We start from the raw sequence: 17,980 nt of genomic DNA on the forward strand, positions 1-17,980 counted from the left end.
CATACTAAAAAAATTAATTATAAACTGTTTTTGTTTGTTTTTAATATATAAATTTAAGTGAAATTAATTATTAAAAAATATAGAGAATGCAATATACTGATGCTTGAATTTAAATTCTTTAAAATAAAGCCACAATTTTTTAGTAAATTCATTTATCTATACCTGATATTTCAGCTGGCCACATGAATCAGTTTTGAAAGCCAGTCGGGCACCACTGTTTTAGAGCATTTGAATTCCCCTTTATTTCAATGTTCTATTTCCTGACAAAAAGTATTGATTTTCTAAAGACTTCAACAAATTAAGATAAGCTCTGATAAATTGAATATTTATTTATTTATATATTTATTTTTATGAGTGGTTGAAATTAACTCGAATGCAATTGAATTACTTTTTGAGTGGGTGAGGCAAAATCATGAACATGTAATAAATGAATATAAATAATGAAAGAAAAATTACTTTTAAAGTTGATGCATTATAATAATAATATAAGAAAATAAATAACTCTGATTTAAGGAAGCAGTTACTAAACACTTTACTTTGCATTGGTTGAAAACATCGGATAAATACCAAAATATCCAATATACAGTCAACTCCCGCTACAAAGCGATCCGACTTACGCGAAATGGCTGTAACGCGATTCTTTCAACAGTAAAGAATTTTTGAGCTAGCCCGAATTCCTGGCCCGCAACATGAAAATTTTGGGAAAGGAACCGCGGTGAGTAAGTTGTTTTTCGTGACCGGACCTTCATCCCTTTAGAATCACTGAGAGCAGAAGAACCCACACTGTACTAGTCTTTTATCGCTTATATAAATAACTACTTCTCATTTTCCATTATTATTTTTTCATTCTAAATGCGAAAGTTAACGAAATATAACGACACCTAGGAGCGCTGCTTTATCTAAAGTTGATGAAGATAGAAAGAAAAAGAGAACGTTTCTGACAATTAAAGAAAAGGTAAAGCTTCTTGAAAAGCTGAAGCTGAACCAAAAAATGCTTCCAAGGGTAGCACAACAATTAGGTATGACGGTATGAGTTAATCTTCCATACGTACAATTAAAAGTCAAGAAAAGGAAATCCATAAAAGTTCACCGAGTAATAGTATCCAAGCAAAATGCAAAAATTTTGAAAATGGAAGCTGTTTTTAATTGTAAATTAAAGAAACCAGGAAGAGGGGTAATGCCATAGATGGAAACTTTATAAAAGAACCAATGAAGCAACTGTATTTAAAAATATATTAGAATAACTGCAGCATAAATCATCATTTTCACTTTTTTTAAGTTACAAATATCATTACTGAATCAACTGTACAGTACAACTATAGGGCATTTGTTCTCCTTACTACATGCTGTACGTACAGTACTGGTTTATTTTATGTCTTTCTTTCCCGTTGATCATTGTTTTTGTGCATCATAGCAGTATTTTACGTTGAATAAAACGACTTTTTTTAAAAATACAAATAAAAATTCAGTTCTTGATGTAATAAACAGTAAGGTATGGTTAAGAAAAGGTTTTTAACTGTTTAAGTTTGTGTTTATACGTGTCTAAAATGATTGGTTATGTATATAAAACCTTTTTCCACAACGCGAAATTTCGACTTACGCGAGGGGTCTTGGAACGCATCCCTCACGTAAGTCGGGACTCGACTGTATATCAAAATATCGGATATTTTCGAACCCTGATCTTTACAGATAATCTCAAAACCCCACAATGACAGCCTTTATTTTAAAATGCAATTCCACACTAGTTAAAATTTAACTCCACATTAATCGAGATAGGATTATTTAAAAATCATTTTTGCACCAAATATCGAAATTTTTACGAACTTGATGCGGGTCGAGAGCTTCATGTACTTTATTTTTCTGCTGATCTAGAATTTTTCTAAAGTTTGATTCCAAGAAACAGGTTGTGTCGTAATGATACACGATAGACGTGAAACATTTTAACTATTCATCAAACACTTTTGAACAGATTGTGTTTCTTATTCGTATTTTTACATAAAATTATATACATGTGTCCACTGATAATGATCATCGTCTTCCTTCTTAAGAAGAGAAATGATCTGTTTACGCTAACTAAAGTAAGTAATTACAAATGTGCATATTGATCTCCCCGCTGCCTGAACGCAGTACATGCAACCATACAAAATGAGAAAGGAAGCGAGAAGAGTGTAATGTCTCACTTTTCTCCAATACCTGAAGGCAAGCAAGCCACTGCTTTCCTTCTAACCGACATTGCTTATCCCCACCACTTTTCGTCACACAAAAAGGGTGGATCATAACTTCAAAGCCCTCGCATAAAAAGTTTCACTTAAAAAATCTTTGATTCAGCATTTTATCATAAAAGTATTGATATTTCAACCCGCAAAACTTTAAATGTACCAAATTTCTGACAAAGAGCTGTGGCTGGGAGGACTTTTACAATCTCAAAAACCCATGATAACGGTCCTGATCTCAAAGGTAATTCAACACTTGTTAAAACTTAATTATATGTATCAATCATGGCCATAATTATTTTAAAATCATTTTCTCAATAAAAATAGAAAATTTTTACTAACCTGAAGCAGAGTGATAGCATGCACTTTATTCTTCATGTGATAAAGAAAGAGTAGCATGTAAAGGAAATAACTAGGCAACCTAAAAATTAGTAAACCCTAATTAGAGCATAATAAAAAGTACCAACACACTACTTGAAACGAACTTAGAACATCTCAGTTTTCTGTTTATGGTGGAACACACAGCAAGTGACATGCTTGTTGAATAAAAAAGAGTAAATTACCAAAATAACCAAAACTGCCTACAATTCATTAAATTTTTAATAAAATAGTACATTTTAAATTGGCTCGCTCAACTTAAAAAATCGATAAAAACTGCCGTGTTCTACTTCATATTTACCTCAAACGCTTTGGCAAATTCATGTGGTGACATTAATTTTATAATCGAATTGACATTTTTTTTAACAATTTTTAACTAATAAATATTTGGCAGAAAATCATAACAAATCGTTTTTCCTTAAATCTAAATGTTATTAAAAGATACAGCCAGCAAGCATTAAAAGTTCTATAATTTATAAGCATTTTATTTCCTCTGCATCTCCTTTCAAAAAACAAAAATTTGACACTGTAAATACTTACGTTGCATAAAGAGAAGATTTAACTTGGAGTTTTATAGCTTGAAGGAATATTGAAAACGATACATAAGTCAATTTTTGTCAATGATCAGGAAAAATAAAAACCCTAACATTAGAACATAAGTTAAAATGGGTTTTAATATAAAGTCACATTTATTGAAAAAAAAATTCTGCAACATACAGCATTTATAATACAAATCACAAGTTAAGACATCCTCACGTACATCACCAGTGTGTGTTTTGTTTACTTTCACTCGTCGCCAAGCACGAAATTGATCGCGCCAAACCAAATACAGAGATCTATCGTTAAAAAAAAATTTAATTTACACAATTTAAACTTTTGCCTTGTCTTAAAGTGTTGTTTTTCAATAACGTTGTGATTGGAATAATCGATTTGACAGGAAAACTAACTATAAAAGACCCAAATAAAGTGTCAGAAGGGAATTTTAGCACACCGGAACACATGTTCTTGATATAATTACGCGATAGTTAAAGAAATAGGAATGGACTCACTTAAGTAAAGCTACACACGTATAATTTGAACATTGTAGAACAGTAATATGAGCATTAAAATCTTGGACTCACCTTTAATTTTCCAGATTGTGGGTTTTTCCACAGTACTGTCATACGCTCCATGTTAATCCTACGGGAGAAGAAGAAACACTGCCTCAGGCGGTCTTCGACCAATAGGAAAATGATGCCGCGTTGTCGCAACTCTGAAAACTACGTTTTCATATAGGGACCCCCTAACTCTAAACTCACTCAAAAATAGCCAAATTAACAGTTTAATACTTCAGCATGGAGAAATTTTCGGGGAAGAAACCCCCTCCCCCCGAACTTCTTCCCCTAAGTTCACTAAATTTGACTTAAATTTGCGATTTCCCCTATTCATCACCGAAGTTTAAAAAATTTAAGTTCTAAAACTTATTGAGAGAAGACCTTCGAATTCCTTCCTTAGTCCCCAAAGATAACCTAAAGCTGAGTTCTGAATACTTCAGCTTCGAATTTTTTTCGGGGAAGGGGAACCCCGAATCCCAAGACGGTCTAAAGTTGAGCTTTTAAGACTCCAGTTTCGGAATTTCGCCTAAACAGAGCCCCCTCCCCCTTGACATTGCCAAAGACAGCCTAAAAGTTTTAAGACTTCAATTACAAACACTTTTCGGGAGAGGGTCCCAAATTCCCTTTTTCCTATGAAACTTAAGTATAGCCTCAAACAGTTTTTAATACATCAGCTACAAAACATTTTCCGTTTAGAATACCAAAACCATCTCAGCAATTCACCAAAGATTGCCTAAATTAGTGTTTTTAAGACTCCAATTTCCGATTTTTTTTTAAAACCTCCCCACACCATTAAAGACAGCCTCAACATTTTTGACTTTTAAATTTTTAAGAGTTTGCAATGGGAAAATCCCGAACCACTCCTAGCTTCAAAAACGACTTTCAATTCAGTTTTTCGATATTTTATTCTGGATCCCTTGAGTAGCCACCCCCCTCCCTCGTTTTAGATTGTCCAAAAATACAAACGTTTTAAGACCTCAGTATCGTGGGTTAATTTGCGGACTCACTCTCTTTGCAAGAGCAGAGTTTTTTCGCAAATTCGTGTTGCCGTTATTTTTCTCGTTTCCTTTTCTTTCTCTCGCCCCCCCCCCCCCCGTCTCCCCTCATATTTCCATTCTAGCGAGTGTTAGATTGGAAGACATTAGAATTTAGTGATTCCTCAAGTCCAAGAATATTTTACCAGAAACATGTTGAAAATGCAGGAACATCCATCGGTGTTTCAAAACAAGCTCGAAAATTTCCCCCGAGTCTTTCCAAAATTCCCATTTTCACTAAAATCTTTAAAGTCCCTGATAGTTCCCGTTTTGCCAGGTGTGCGGACGCGCTATGTTGTGGCGTAAACATTTCACCCGTCGGCAATCACTCTCAATCGGGGGTTTAGATTCAACTCTAAGACATTTTTTGAAAAAAAAAAAAAAAAAAAAAACGAAAGGATGATCGGAAATGGAAAGAGAAAAGGCTAATTTTTCAAATAGAAACGATTAATTAGATAAATCAGGGAGAATAATGAGCAACTTCGCGGTCTGCAATGCAGTGAGTTGGAAATAATGGAGAGAGTCTAAAAGCCATTCCTTCCAAAAGCACGTTGCAAACAAAACAAGCTCATGGTTGAAAATCGAGAGAGTGTCGATGTAAATTCGTAGTTATGGAACGGTTCAGTAATTAAAGCATATTTTTTTAAACACTCAATTTTTCTTTTTTAAGTAAAAACTGAAGGAAAGTCATCGAATTTCTTTCCGTCCCGACCTCCGTCTCGGACATTTTCTCCAGGACGGAAATCCGTCCTGAGAAAGAAGGTCTTGCACCCATGCAAACTAGTAACTATATGCTCGATCACTACCAGTTTTTACAAAAGATCTTCTTTAACCCACAAACCTTCCAAACAAAGACTTCTAAGGACGAATGTTTGTTGCAAAAAAAACAATGAACGTGTTTGCAAGCCAACATACTCCGTTAAGAAGATGGATGCTGACTGTTCTCAAAAATTACCGATTTAATCACACAATTTGAAAAAGTTACCTCGACTCGTTTAAAGAAACGCTGTATATGCGCAGTGGAGAAATGTCAATAAGTTTCCAAAGCTTGTTTTCAAGAAAGATCTTGAACAGTCAGGTCTTGAAGAGAAGTAGCTGAACATGGAAATCTATTTTTAGAAACATCCAAAAAAATGTTCTCAATGGAGACGAATATAGCAGTAGACGAAGAATATGGGGAGCAACTGATAAAGATTGGGCAAGTTGGGAAAAAATTACACAGCAAATTTATAGAGAAAAGAATTGTGACTATAGTCACTTTATTTTCACGGGTAGAAAAAAAAAAAAAACTTTTTAGTCTTTCATTCTTCCAGAAAAATCAGTAAGTCTGCTCTTTTTCTAAAAATATTAAAATCCGATGCAGATTCGTTTTCTAAGTTTTTCATTATTTGCAATACCGTAAATTTAAACCTAGATAAATTTCTCATGAAAATCAACCCCACCCTCCATCGATTTCAATAAATGGAGTCTTCGAACGAAAAATAAGTCTAGTCATTAACAATTCTGCTCAATAAATTAAGTAATAATGTCCTACTGATGAAGACTACCCGAGAGAAGATGAAAACGAGTTGAGAAGGGCTGATGAAGATGAAAATGACGAATGTTAATTTTAAAATAAGCGCAATGGAGATCATTGTGACGTTATTGTCTATGATAGTTCTTTCATCGTTTACATAAAACGACCTAGGACCGAAAATTTTTTTGGTGGAGTATCTGAATTCTTTTAAGGATACAGATGAAAGACATATAAGAGGGATGAGAGAAATATATCATTTTAGAGAAAATGGTTTGCTTCCCAAGAATGGTCCAATTTCCTCCGGAACGCAGATAAGAAAACAGAATTGTTTTCCATGATTGCAGTAGCTGTATCATGTTGTTTTGCTTCTAATGATGTGACAGTGATTTTCATTGAATAAGACATCTCTAACGCCATCAAGTCACGAGGAAGCTGATTGCAGCATCTTCGTACATGTTTTGGAGTAATTGATTATTTCTTTCTCTTATATCGTTCAAAACATAGAACAAACGCCTCGAATAGTCCGTGAGAAAACACTTGAAATTTGTTTAAAACTTAATAGAGTTCTATCAAAAAAAAAAATTCCGTGCCCTCCCCCCCCCCTCATTTTCCAAGTGCAAATATGGCCTAACACTGCACAATGTGAGTAAAAATTCAAAAAAAAAAAAAAATTGCATATTTCATTTCAAAGTGTTTGAAGTTTTCTTTTTTTATTTATTTATTTATTTTTGTTTTTCCGATAATGAAAATTGATTTTGTTTTAAGTTATGAAGGTATTCATTCGAAAATAACAATTCAAATGTTTGCTTTAAGTTTTGAAAAATTACTAGCTTTGTTTATTATTTTTAGTTTCTAGTTTTTCAATCATTTTTTATTAGTAAATTTTAAAACATATGTTCGGATTGTCTAATTCTTCGAATTTCTGGAGTTCGGATTACTGGGTTCGACTGTAAATCAACTGATTATTTTTAATATTGTGCTCTTAAATACGTAAAAAAATATTTCTCAAATGACCCTCAAGAAATGTTAATAAAGACTTTCATTAGTTAAAGTTTAACTTTAACTTAAGTCACGGTTTTTAAAATTAGGAGGTTTAGAGATATTTTGATGGCTTTTTTTTACGCTTTAGTAATCATAATAGAGCTCCCAAAATAATACGCAGTGGGTATTTTTCTAAAAATAAAAAAGAAAAGTAGTTTTGGATTTTTGACCAAAAACGGCCGCCAGGGGTGTGATTTTGAAATGTTTTGAATTGTCTGCTCTTCCGTACATTGTCTACACGCATGTCAAGTCTCATGATTTTATCACAAAATGCAGTTTCCGGCTATATTTTCTACCATAGCCCCTCTTACTAAGGCAGAAATTAAGCACTCTAGCTGCCCATTATGTTTCAGGAACATTTCTACCTTTTTTTTTTTTTTTTAACAGTGAGAGTGTAGGGGTTCATAAGAATTGTTTTGGAATAATAAGAGGATTTGCCTTTTTCTTACACTCGATTTCTTTAAAGGAAAGATTTAAAAGGAACGACCACGACATGAGATGTAGAACGTAACAATAATTTATTTTCATTTATATATGTACATAGGATCAATACTATAATTATTACACAGCATAGTATCTTCACTCTTGTCCAACAAAAGTTGCAAAACATCTTTCAATAAACCAGACACAATTTTACATTAACTATAAACAGCATCATCGTCATTCTAAAACCATAGGCTGCGGATATCCATCAGCCAGCATAAAATAAACATTTCTTTCTAAATTTAACATGTCAATCTGCAAAAACTTTAAATTTTTTTGCAGATTGATATGTTAAATTTAGAGAAATATCCCGTACTCGTATCCATCCTGTTTTTCAACATAATTTATAAAACATAGAAAGAAAGAATTTTTCAAAGAAGTAAAACGATTGCTTTGTAAACAGGAAACCATACGATAGTGTAATAACGAAAAAAAAATCTAAACAAGTAGCAATCGAAAGACCATCGTAAAATATGTTTTTGAACGCATGAATTATTTGCCCGCTTGTCCCCATTATAGAAATATGAGTCTTAAAGTCTGCCACAATTTTTAGAAATGTCGCTAAATTTAGCGAGTTTTGGTGAGTAATGGAAGATATATTTCTCACGCTTTGCAGATGGATGTCCTGTCACATGCAGAGTGAAATCGCCAAGGTATCTACAATTTTTCGCCAAGTCTTTGAATTTGGCACTTTTCTTAAAATTTCGGCAGACTTCAAGACCTTATATCACGATAACGGGAGCACGAGGGCAAATAATTTTTGCGTCAAAAAAAAAAAAAAAAAAGAAAGAAATCTCAATATGCTCTTCTGATTGCGACCTATTTGTTTATTTATTTTTAAGTTATTACACTATCTGTACGATTCCCTGATAAGTATTAAAGCTGTTTTGTATCAATCTCTTGATATAAAAAGCAACAGCCACATATTTTTGTTTGACTTAGTGAAAGGAATATTTTAATAACCTGATATGGAAAATTACTGAAAAACAGTGTGTACACTATACATCATAGTTATGTTCGTAGAATATTGGAGATCGTTAAGGTAAGGCGTATAGTCTGGCTCTAGTTTAAAAAAAAATGCTGGACCTTGGACGAACTCATTTATGTTAGGGTTGAACAGAAAAAAAATATCGGATAGGAACAACGCCAACAATTGTAAATTGGCAAATACTCATCCCTATTTTAAACAGTGAATTAGTTTACGGCTCAGCCCATCGAAAATCAAATCATCAGAGCCAGACTATACGCATAATGCAACACAGAACAGCCCATTAGAGATGAATTTCTAGCTCATTTTTCTGCTCACCGTTATTCAGTATATTTAAACAACAATTTGAACTATACAAGATCACTGAGCTAAATTTCAAGTTACAGAAGTCTGATTTCATTATTATTTACATAGTTCAAAATTTCTAACCTGAGTTGAAACGTTATTGAAAGCTAATTTGCTTATTTCCAGAATTTGAGGCAAATCGTTCAGATCGTACAGTGCTTAAATAATTTTAAATCATTTAAATTTCCACTAAATTTACAAAAAAAAAAAAAACAGCGTAACAGAAAAATGAAGCAACACATTGAGTATTTAACAAACAGTTATGTATTTAAAAGTAAATAACATTATTTCATTACTTGAAAAAAAAACAGGCCTCCGTAAAAAAAGATCAATATTTAATACTATTACAAAATAATAAGCAGTAAGTTACCGTAGTAAATAAGAACTACATGCAATATACCGACAGCCCGTTTAAGACATCCGTCCAGAAACTTCAGTTTCGTACTTCTTAAAGACTCATCAATCTAGAATAGAAAATTACCGAGCTGGAGGCAGACGTCATCTCACTGAAGCTGAGAGTACCAACAAACTGGCAGCTAAAATAAATTTATCTCACCAGCGAGAGCCAGCAGTAATAGTGCGGTTCATCTCATAAATTGAAGGTAAAAGCTTATTTAATAAGCAGCAAGTTTCCGCCCTTCAGCCAGTACTAAGACAGAATTACAAGCTTGGGGTCCATAACAAGGACGATACTGCAGTAACTGGATGTCATAACCGGACTGTTGGTACATTGCGTGTGTGACAAAATTAATTTCAAAATCTTTTATGCAATAAACAAATGCAGAACAAATTCAACACATTGTAATGCTACTTTAGATTTATACCCTTTGACGAAACAATACTTCTTTTCTGTGGCTGGTCGAGCAGGCAGAGCCCCCATGGATAGTTTAAAATACTACAGCTTAAAGCTTCAAAATAATAACGGTCGTATTAACCATCCGAGTCGAACCTAATACGATCGTAAGACATTATCGCAAGAAGTGCAATGTGACTCCACTCAAGCACTGTGTTTTGCTACCTATACCACTGGATGACTCTTTGATTCTATATAATTAAATTACACGTTCTTGTGCTGCCAATGGATTTCTGATTGGCTCTCATTTATTGTATCATTAAAAATTACTAACTCAGAGGACTTTACTTAGCAAACTGATCTATGAGACATATAATGGACACAGGAAAGCAGTTGCTGTTTGAGCTGAATTTTAACGGGAAAGGAAGAACTCATCTTGTGGCGGTTTCGATAGCTATGAAGTTAGCATAACTTAAAATGTTTTTTGGAGATTGACACAATAAAAAACAATGAAATTATATTTCATATTGAAGTCTAAAAATTTAATAGTTTAAAACTCTTCTTTGAGGATAGTTTTGCTGTTTTACAGCAACTTTATTAAAACACTTATTTCGTCCTAATTAAAAGTTAATTAACCCTATCTGCCCATGTGATTCCAATTAGGTGTCACCGATCTTTGAACGTGAATAATTATAATCTATTTTACTAATGTCTGATGAATAACGAAAGGACTTCTGCTCTGCAGAAAATGCATTTATTTGTGTTTTATTGGAAAATATCTTACAAAACTTTGAAGAAAGTTAGAGAGGAGCAAATAGTGCTCAGGTGAAATTTTGTCAGATATTTACCGAACAACCTTGTGCATATATAGAGAGAGAGATAGAAATAGAATTTTTTTTTTTTTTTTTTTTTTTGAAATCTACATCAAGCTTTGTGTTGTCTACTTTCAAACAACAAGTAAAGCTTTTAAATTAAAATTTGGGTCAGAAAGGGTAAACAGCATTTTTTTTTTTTTTTTTTTTTTTTTTTGGAGGGGGTTTGAGAGAAGATTAATGACTCGGATGAAACGATCCTTATCACCTTAAATTTACCTGCCTCTAATTCTTAACGATGAACTGCGACGTGGATCACGACTTATTAATAGTGCCAGCAGTTTTGTGGCTAGAGTGCTCACCAAGAATTTGCAACTTGGGTTTCATACAAGTCAAACGTCCTGAACTTCGCAATGCATGATGCATTATCCGATTCATCCGTGGACGACAGTTCTGTCCGAAACAACTTAATTATTTTCTACATACATTCACAACAGCTTATTTACATAAAGTCCCTTCGGAAACTTGATACATTTGAAGATTCCTGGGGCCTACCTCGTGGTCAAAGTGCGCCAGAGGCTTAAAGACATTGAGTGTTCCGCCCATTTGATGGCATAAGTTTGTGGGCGTTGCTATCGCGTTAATGGTCATTCCTTGAACAACGGATCCGTCTTTGTTTTTCTGGAGCAGTTCTTCTCTTTTCTTGGCCTGTTTTCGTTCCTTGGCCCTCCTGTTCTGGAACCAGATCTTCACCTGTCGCTCTGATAATCCTAACACAGTCGCCAGTTCCGATTTTCTGCGAATTGTGATGTACCTGCTGTAGTGGAATTCTTTTTCTAGTTCTAATCTTTGATGGTCTGTGTATACTACACGGTATTTGTCTTTGGTCCTTGTCTTTCCTAAAATAAATAAAATAATATTATATACTATTATGCATTGCAAACTAATACCAAAAAAATCCATTTTCATTTTTCTAAAATTATCTTTAAAAGGATATGAAAAAAAAATTATAATGGAAAAGTGCGTTGAACAACTGTTGACATTATTTCATTTCATGAATTTTAAAATGCTTCATGACATATGATCGATTTACATTGAATGGAGGACGCAAAGTACGGTTACATGCAGGCAGAATTGCTTTATTGTCGTCCTTGCATAAAATATATAGTTTGTTGCATATTTACAATAACATGGTCCTGAACTTGATTTCCTGACCAGAATTCAATTTACATGGAAACTAATGAAACAGTTCTTTGTCCAAATAAATCAAAGTAGCAACCAGGTCGACGAGAAGCCATGTCAGCCTAGTCGGAAACTCCGACCGTTGTGGGAACCCGGTTCGGGATCGGAGTAGCATAAATTGTATAAATTTTATGGGGGGGGGAGGCTCAGCGACCAAATTGACAAGGGGCCAGTCTTGGCTCTCGGCGGCCCTGGCTGCAACAAACACTTATCACGTTCAATGCTTGTGTAATCAATGCAATTCGACATTTTACGCCTTTACCTTGACTCTTTATTCTTTATTATGCACTGGGAAGTTAAAATAAATTGAAAGAAACGTTGAAAATCTTCAACAACATAAAATTAAGGATTTATTTATTTGATCCCGAAACAGCTGAAACTTCAAAGAAACTGCTATAATCTCCATCAGACTGCATTGTGCATTACCCTTATAATAGGGTAACAGACTTCCCCCTAATACGAAGAATTAATTTGTATGGGAGCTCGAGGGGGGGGGGGAGCGAATTCTGTATGAATCTTTGCATAAAAGATGGAGTTCAAGTTATTTAAGCATGAAAATAAGTTCTGAAGGTTATAGAGCTACTGCATTTGCACTGCTAAAATGATTCAGGAACGTTCCTGGAAAATTACAGGAAGTTGATGTGCCGAATTTCTGCCAGTATCATATTTTATCTTGGAGAAAAAAAGGTACGTTTTCCTCCAGAAGTCAGTAACCTTTCTGAAATTAACCTTGAAACTTCCTGAAGAATTGCAAAACATCCCCTGACCCCTGTTAAAGCCAGTTTCGTCTCGAGAACTTTCTAGAAAAATTAAGTAGGTTTAATGCAATTGCTTAGAACCTTCCTGATTTACCAAGACACCTCCAGAAGGACCAACTATAGCCCGTAAGCTATGCAAGGAAGAACCAGGCATATCCATTGACTTTTTCGTTCTCACTGGGAGCTTAGTCATCCTGAACGGGCCGCAATCAAAATCACACATAGGCCTACACTTAATAAACACTCTCATTCAATCTTTAAACTGGTTGCTAAAAATATTTTTCACAACAGTGAAGAGTCTGCATCCGTTCAACTTGTAGCGATTCAAGAAACTGTTTTGCGAAGATACTTGTTTTTTCGGGGAAATAGGTGAAAACCTGTGAAATCCCGAGACGTTCCACACGGAAGAATAACCAGTAACGTTTCAGAATTTTTTTACAGTGTGCTTTGTTAGAAATCAAGTGATGTACTTGCTTTAGCAGCACAAGTTGATGATTTATATCGATTCTTAGCTTAATAACTGACATTTGAATGTAGAAATGAACAACTCCTATCAGTCAATTAGATGAAGGCATAACAATGTGATACAGTGTCACTTGTCACAACCACCACTCAGGGCCGTCCCAAGAGGGGGGCGAGCGGGGCAATCGCCCCGGGCGCCACGAAATGAGGGGGCGCCGCAAAGCGCCCCTCGTTTCAACGGAACACAACGACATACACACGAAATGAGGGGCGCAGCAAGGTGCCACTCATCGTATAAAATGCCCCGATTGCATAAAATTAGGGGCGCTTTGAGGCGCCCACTCATTTCATGTGTCATAGATACACAGTCAAAAACACAAAATATAGAATCATTGATTCTCCATTTTTTTTCCTAGGGCACGAAAATATTTTTCTCTCTGTCTTCAAAACATTAGTTTCTTTTGTATCATTAAAGCAGATACAATTTCTGAGAATATAACTTTTTAGAATCAAACAAAAGGCACTTCTTTGTCTAATTCTCACCAAGTTTGCTTGAATTCTGCCCCTGCGTGCAGTGACGTAACCAGAAAAAGTTTTAAGGCGGCAAATTAAAAAAACAAAAAACAGAATTTTTTTTTTTTGATCTGATTGGAAAAAAAGGTCAAAAAGTGTCCAGTCAAAACTTTGAAACTTCTAGTTTTGAAAACACAATTTTAGCCTTAAAAACGCGACTATAGGCCATGTTTATTGACGTTAAAGAGGTAGCTCAGAAACTGTTTCCGATCGAATTTTTTTTTTTTTTTTGATGGATTGAAATCAATTCCTTCTTCCTCTGCAAGTTTTCGAAATTGAAGTTTCAAAAACGCAACTTTAGACGAACTTTGACGAAGATTTTATTGACGGGAGAGTCTGGAGCATTTCTCGGAAAAATTGTTTAAAATTATGGTTTAAAAACTTTAAGCCCATGTTTTACATTCAAAGGCAGTTAGACTTAAAAAAATTTTAAGTGTTGTTTAAAAAACCCATTTTTTGTAATAGTAAAGAATGGCGGCATGGCGAACCTTGCACGAATATTTTCTTAAACTTAAGTCTTAAAACGCAATTTGTAAGGCCATATTTTGTAGTATTAGGGCCAGTGATTTTTCGAAATAAGAACTCCAAAATGCAATTCTGAGCGATTTTCGATGTTGTTGAGTATTTGCGGGCTTCTCCCTAAAACTTACGAATATTTGATGCAAAAGAATATCATCTTTGTTTATAACACTTATGAAAGTTGGTATTAAGTTGGTACAAGTAAAACCACAAAAAACTCTTGAAAAGAATCATTGGATGAATCCAGATCGAAATCTAATTTTGATGTAATTTACTTCGATAAATACATTTTCTATTTATAATCAACAACTTATTTATTTGTGCTCTTAGTTTGATCAATATGAATAAGCAATTCAGTTTTAATTGTTAGTTTTTTATCAAGTGCGATAACATTTTACTAGATAAACATTTGGATTTTTAACATTTCCATTTTTCGAAAAGTTTTTGGGGTATTAATGTTTCACAAATATTAGCAACATGTTCATTGCTTGTCTTCTATGTAAGGGGGGGGGGAGGGCGCCAGGAAACTTTCGCCCCAGGCGCCGTCAGAGCTTCGGACGGCCCTGCCACCACTTCTCGTTTTCCTCTGCAACGGCTGTAAGAAGGCAGCATTCAAATCCGGGACTTTAAATTCAGATTAAAGTGCGATCTATTTATTCACTAGTCGGGCTATCAGTGACGTGTGGAGTTTTCGTTCTTCCGCCCCATTTTTTACCATAGAAGTTTTGTCCGGCTCCCAGTTTTAACAGGCATTAATGAACTGTCACAGCAGTTAATTGAAAAATTTTTAGTACACAATTTACTTACAATGATATTTTGATGAAAAGTAATTATTACACACTCGATCAGTGAATTCGCTATTGTATTTATGAGGATAAGTAAATTAAGTTTTCAGAAAAATTAACAGGCAATTGTGAAAAGTAAACATTAAATTAAGTTTTAAAAACTTTGCAATTTCGTTTGATTTTTCTAATGTTGACGGTGGGAAATCTTCGAGTAACGGTCAAATTTACCGGCGATTGTCCAATAGGGTGGTTCGAAAAATTCGATTTTTTTTTTAAATTTCGGAATCGCGTTACCTCTCAATAGTTGTAGTTTGGTATCCTCAATTGGGGAGAAATAAAAATAAAATTCTGATCTGACATCTTCAGTTCGCACATGAGGCTGAAAGTTATTATGCTAAAAATTGAATTTTTCAAAAAATAATAAAATTAGTTCTTTTATATTTTTGTAAGGCAACAGCCATTGTCAGTATATGGCGTTGTTTGAACCTAAAAAATTTTTTTTAGCTTTTACATAAGCTCTTTAGTTTGCGCATACGCCTTCAGTTGGATTAAAATCGCCTGAAATTTGAAGCCAAATTTAAGGCGAATGCGAGAACTAAAGATCTTATTTAAAAGCTATAAAATATACTTCAGGTTCAAACTACACTATGTACTGACAATTTATGGTAGTTGCATTACGAAAAAGTACAAAATAATAATAATAATAATAATAATAATAATTTTATTAATTTCGGAAAATTTTAATTTTAGCATATTTTTTCAAACTTTCAGCCTCGTGCGTGAACTGAAGATGTCGACTCAGAATTTTGTTTTAAATTTCCCCCAATTCAGGATACCAAACTGCAACTCTTGAAAGGTAATGCAATTCCGAAATTTAAAAAAAAATCGATTTTTTTCGAACCTCCCTACTGTCCACCAAACCTAAGGTTGAAAAACCTGTATATCAAACAAAAATGTTTGATTAAATAGAGAGAAAAAAAAAAGCATGAAAAATTCAAAGTTGCGTGATTTTTCCTGCGCGAAGGCGGAAATACCTGCGTTTCTAGGCAATCGTGAAGCAAGCCGGCTTATAATAGAACGGGGGGAGCTTTGAAAACGGCGCCGGCAGCTGATATCGAAAGTTTGCTGTGTGGCGTGTTTGAGAAGCTGATGACAAGGCACCCGCGCAAGATAAGCGCTGGAGAGGGGTAGGACACGCTTTCGAAAGATTCTCAGAAGTGTGATTTTGATGTCAGCCGCCATCACCTGGAATAACCGGGTAATCTGGAATTCAGAGACGAATTAACAGCTCTGGAAATAATGTTGGTTTACGTGAAATACACCGCCAGCTCAGTCATTTCCAGCCGAGGACTGCAGTTTCGTGCTTATTAACACTCATCAGCCCGGCATAGGAAAGTGACTGAGCTGGAGATGGAAAACCTCTTAAGGAAGCCAAGAGTGCCAAACCAACTGGTAGCTAATACAGAATTAGCACAGACCAGACGAGTGCCCGAAGCAATGGTTCGGTTCAACTCGAAATTTTGAAAGTAAGGCAAGTATATTCAGTAAGTTACCGCCCTATAGCTACCAGTTTGTTTGGCACTCTTGGCTTCCTTAAGAGGTTTTCCATCTCCAGCTCAGTCACTTTCCTATGCCGGGCTGATGAGTGTTAATAAGCACGAAACTGCAGTCCTCGACTGGAAATGACTGAGCTGGCGATGTATTTCACGTATTTCTGCCTTAGCCCCGGCTATAGGGCGGTAACTTACTGAATATAATGTTAGTTTGTTGGTTACAAAAAATGATTGTCTTGGGAACTAAAAATTTGGAACGGACCTTTTCACGATAAGATTTTGGATATGTCCCCTCCACAACAAATCATTTTCCTTGGCGTTATTTTTTGGGGGGGGGGTGTCTCTGCAAAACTTAAGGGGGTGCGCCCTTGCTCTTAGGGGGCACCCCTGACTAAGGGAGAAAACGATGCCTCCTAGCAGAACGTTCTGTTTACTAGTCCAATCAGCGGCATGCAAATTGACTTACACCACACACTGTTATAACCAGAGGTTCCAGACGAGTGAATATATTCCCCCTAAGGTGAAAGCATGGTGCCCAAGGGTGCAATACTAGCCAGGAAGTAGAGCAGAGGTGCGAAAACAGCAGACAACCGTAGACAGGGGTGCCAAAACAACAAGCAATCGCAAAATGACTTGCTGGCGCATGCGCTTTCGGCATACATTCACCATTCAACCACTTCAATATGGCGGACGAATGATAGCTTGTATCTATGCGTGGCTTCTATGTCTTTCACATTGAATGAAGTACACTATTGGATTAAATCTCAACTTTTCTAGGATAATTCTTTAAAATAACAAGTAAGTACAGCTTTTGATCACTTTGTAGCTTTTAGGGCTTTCAAACATAGTTAAAAGTACGTTTAATGCTTTTCAGTTACCGTTAGTCCGTTACGATACCGAAGTACCGTTAGTTGTTGATTTTCAGTTAACCATTACTGTCGTGAAATTTCCATCATTCAAAACGCTACTAAATATATATATCATTATTTTCTTGAGTACTCGATAAGCAACATTTAATCACCAAAATAATAACCGCAATAAGATTTTCAATAATCAACAAGTGAGAACCTAAATAAAAATGACTCTTGTGCTTCGTAGATTACTACACAACAGCGAGCGCAAAAAATAAAAAAGGAATCTCTCTCCGTCTAGCTTTTTCTTTTGCTTTTTCGTTCAAGTGTTTGAATCATTTCCTGTTAGCGGTTAATATTTCGATAGCGTTAGGAATTTCTTTAAATTTTTAAACTGTCGAAAAATTTCATGCGCATTTTATTTTATTGTTATTTCGATTGAAATTTTGAACGTTTGAGAAACGAATTTGTTTTTCCGTAACTTTAATATCCCAGAATATTTTTGGCTCTTCATGTAAATAATTCATAAAAACCTCTTCA

This window comes from Uloborus diversus, chromosome 8 (assembly GCF_026930045.1).
Source record: "Uloborus diversus isolate 005 chromosome 8, Udiv.v.3.1, whole genome shotgun sequence".
Classification (NCBI taxonomy): Eukaryota; Metazoa; Arthropoda; class Arachnida; order Araneae; family Uloboridae; genus Uloborus; species Uloborus diversus.